This window comes from Primulina tabacum, chromosome 4 (genome assembly GCF_025594145.1).
Source record: "Primulina tabacum isolate GXHZ01 chromosome 4, ASM2559414v2, whole genome shotgun sequence".
NCBI classification, from domain to species: Eukaryota; Viridiplantae; Streptophyta; class Magnoliopsida; order Lamiales; family Gesneriaceae; genus Primulina; species Primulina tabacum.
The window spans coordinates 20779033-20783620 of record NC_134553.1 but is presented as its reverse complement, the minus strand read 5'-3'; positions in this window follow the sequence as shown (position 1 = coordinate 20783620).

Below are 4588 nucleotides of genomic sequence, written 5' to 3'. Positions count from 1 at the left end.
GGCTGTCTCTTGGAAAAGTTCCAAGCAAGACACCGTTGCGGATTCCACTACTGAAGCTAAATACATTGTTGCATCTGATGCAGCCAAAGAGAGTTTGGACGAGGAATTTTGTCCAAGAGTTGGACGTTATTCCTAATGGAGTTGATCCAGTCCCGTTGTACTGGGACAACACTGGTGCCGTTGCGCAAGCAAAGGAACCAAGGTCTCATCAGCGATCCAAACCTGTACTGAGGAAGTTCCACATCATACGGGAGATTTTGGGAAGAGGAGACATATCGGTCGAAAGAGTCCCTTCTGCAGATAATGTTGCTGATCCACTTACATAACCCTTGCCAGGACCATTGTTTGAAAAGCATCGCGAAGCAATGGGATTAAGGGTAGTTGGCTCTAGGGCAAGTGGGAGATTGTTAGAGTAGATGCTCTGCAAACCAACGGTTGTCTAGGGAATTTCTTGACTTAAGTGAAATAAACAATCTTTATTTTAATATAACTTAACATTTTATGGTCTTGTTATACTTTATCTGTACACCCATGCAAACAGCATAGATAAAGTCCTTGATTATGCTTTAATACAAATGAATCGTAATTCGATGTTGAAACTCGTTTGTAAATACTACATATTCTAAATTCGTTCCTAGTCGATTCAGCCGCCTAAAACAGAGATAAAGGTCGCTTGAGCTCGAGACTAGCATCTGTGATGTTGTGTACTGCGTTTCTTGGTAAGGGCATAGAGAAGTCCAAACATGCAGATGGGTAGTCATATGATGATTATACCGAACAACCCTCCCTCGGACTTTCCAAATAGTTATCATTCATCGAGAGGATAAGTCCGTGGTTATGATTGTACACCTTTAGTCCTTACGACCCGGGACAACACTGAGACTATATATGCTAGGGCTGTCCTTTGAATGGTTTACCGGCTCCATGAGAGTCATCAGGTGGCGAGGTTGGGTATAGTTGCGACACATATAAGAGCCAGTGCATTGTAGTCGGGGATTCACGGCTCACCTACGGGTGTGGATATCGTGTGTGATCTGATGAAATAATAGTGCATGGAATCTCTGGGCAGAGTATGAGATGTAAGTTAGAGAAGGAGTATTCAAATAGTACACGCGATGCCACTATTATAGTTATCACATAGTTATCGAATTATTAGTGCAACCCTCGATGAACCAATGGTTGCAAATTCGATCGGAATATATGAGCTGAAGGGACCGTACTGTACGCTAATCATAATCGACTGGTTCTTGCAGGCACTATCAGTGATACCTAGGGGATCATGGGGCGATGATACTAGACGCTCTTACCATGATCCGATGGGTGCAATCAGAAATAAGTTCTAACATTCTTAATCAGGGTGTTGATGAAAAGAATGGGGCTAACTAGGGTAAGCTCGTTTAAGAATAAATATTATTTTGAATCACAAAGAATTGTGAACCCACGGCTAGCTGTATCCCTGAACCATTGAGGGTCACACAAGCACTGGATCGTTTGTTCCCGTTGAGAGAATAAATTCAAGTAGTTGAATTTATGATAATTAAATTTTGAAAAAATAAATTCAAGGAGTTGCATTTATATTATGATTCAAGGAGTTGAATTTATGATAATTAAATTTTGAGAAAATAAATTCAAGGAGTTGAATTTATAAGATAGAAAATTCAAGAAGTTGAATTTATGAAATTTGGAGAGAATAAATTAAGAAGTTGAATTTATAAAATTTGAGGATTTAATTTATTAAGCTCAAAAGTGAGTTTATTGAATATTAAATTTTGGAGGTAATAAATTCAAGGAGTTGAATTTATAGTATTAAATTCAAATGTTGAATTTATAAGAGATTTAAATTAAATGTAATGGGTATATGTATAAATAACTTGTAGGAGTACAAGGCCAACATACATATTATTAAGGTTCTTAATTGAATTTTAAAATATTAATTAATTAATTAACTAGTTGGGCTAGAATAATTAATTGATTAAGCCATTAAGTTTTAATTTATTAATGGACCCTAAGCTTATATATATGTGTATTAGGCTTAAGGTTAATAATAGTTCATTCACAATTTTGAAAAACCCTAGCCTCCCTCTCCATGGTGTTTTTCGAAAATTCCTCCATCTTTCTTCTCAAAAATCGGCCACCTCTCTTGAGAAAGAATTTTGAGCCGTCTCTCAAATATTTTTCTCCTACGTAAAATCTCTTCCATAATTGGAAGAGGATCAAGCGATCTAGTCGTGGACTTGGTAGGAGGATCAAACAAGGAGTTCATTGAAGAAAATTCGTAGGGATTCATCAAGAGCTAATCCGTTTATACTGGATTAGTTGGAGCCAAGTGAAATTGTTCACCAAAAGTAAAATTCTAACGCCCTATGAATTGTTGTTAAAATCATACGAGCGCCCAAAGCAAAACACATTTTGATTGTCAAAATAAATAAAAATTTTAAAACTTCCGCTGCGTTTTGGCGTGTAGAAAACCGGGATCCAACAGTTATTTCTGTCAAGTGCAACAATATTAACAGCGTACATATGGTGCACGCCGTTAAAAGTAATATTCGCAGCGTGCTTTTTATTTACGCTGTTGATGACGTGCTGCGGAAAAGCATTTTTTTTGTAGTGATTTAGAATTCAAACTGCATGTTTGTTGTGAATCTAGAAAAAGTCCAGACTCGTAAATTGATTAAAGATGAAGTGTAGAAAAGAATCTCGCATTTTATTTAAGTTTATGTTGAGTTTAGGATTTATGCTATACTAGATTCATGATGAAATTGTAGGTAAATATGTCAGAAATTTTGATGAGATTGAAATCTCTTAGTGCTACACACTAATTTCATATTCGTGTAAACCAACAGTTTGATTTGGAATTGTGGTAAGATAAAGTTATTGTAAATTGGGTTGTTTCGTCCGTGTAAGTGTCGGTTAAAATCCTTTAATTTGTTGAAATGATAATATATTGTATAGTAGAACATATAAATAAATGTTAAGATAATGTCATCGATTCTGGAATATATACTGTAAGGATTGGCTATAATTGTGAATTGGAACTGGCTTAAGGAAAATAAGTTGCTCCTTGTTTCTTTTCAAAATTTTAAATGCTTGGGATACTTGCTGTCATAGTTCAGAGATTTGGTAGAAAATCAGATTGAAGCTACATTGATATTTTATGAGTTCTTTATTATTTTCAGATCTAGGAGTTGCGTGGATATTGCGGGAATTGTATTACAGTGACTGTTATTGTTGAAGATTAGTATTTAGGAATATATGTTGAGTAGGTATGGATGATCTTGTTGAAACATAAATGTCATTTTAACGGTGGGATATTGTTTTGTTTTGTAAAAAACTAATATAATAACAACGAGAATCTGGTGGGACTCATTCTTGAATTTCGATTAACCAGGTACGTTCATTTTCGATGCAAATATAGAAATTTACTCACATGTAAACAAATTTATTAAAATGTCGTGAAATGGAAAATGATATATTGTCAGCCCTAGTTGGACTTATTATTGATGAGTCAGCTAGTGGATGATGTATCTGGTTGGTTTGCGATGTTGGTCGGTGGAGGATTTATCCGACCTTTGATCAGCAGACATTTTCAATAATGATCGGTGGATGATGTACCTGGTCCAGATTTATGAGTTGTATTGTAAGGTCTAGAAAATTCGAATTACGTAATCTGACTGCATGTAATCTAGGTTTTTTTATTTAAAATATGTGATTTACGATTTTTATGCATTTTATTGCATGAGTATTGCATGGTTACGTGTGTATTTTATTGGTTGTCAAAGTTTCATTCATTAGGGTTTTAAGTTGCATTTCACGCTCGAACGAGTAACGGAGAGCGGGGATAATCGGGAAAAATATTTTTATTGAATAATTGTTATTACTTATTAATATATGGTTTATTTAAGGGAGAATTTCGAAAATGGGCTTTAATTGGGTATTTTTACTCGTGGGACGTAGTTTAAACCGGTACGCAAGTTTTATCTGTAACTTCCGAAAAATCAACCTACGTAAATCACATGCATGAAAATTATTTGAATTACATAATTATTTTATTTAATTGATCTTAAATGTTTATTTGATGCATATTAAATATTTAAATGTATGATTGTATGATTAAATGATTATATCACATGATTTTATGAAATTGAATGATTTACCCGAATATTCGATAATAGGATGGGGAAAGGAAACCGGGGATGACCAAGAAAAGAATAAATATTTTCAAGGCTTCTTAAGATTATTTAAAATGATTAAATTTTTTTAACAATGATAGAGTTCGAATTATTTTATGAGACGAGCTCAATTTTACCCAAGAAGTCGATTTTGAGCAAACGATGAGTTTTTACAAGATCAAAAATATTATTTTTGGAAATTAATTTTTATAAACTTTTATTTATCAATTAAATAAGAGTTATTGAGCCCAATTTAACTAAATTGAGTAGGCTCAATTGCTCCTATACTTTAAGGCCCAACACCAAAGCCTATTAACATGAAAATTAAAATCTATAAAATGCAAACCTAGGCTTTTGGAGAGAACTTACCAGCCAAAACCTTGCACACACATATCACATAAAATTAGAAAATATGAGGG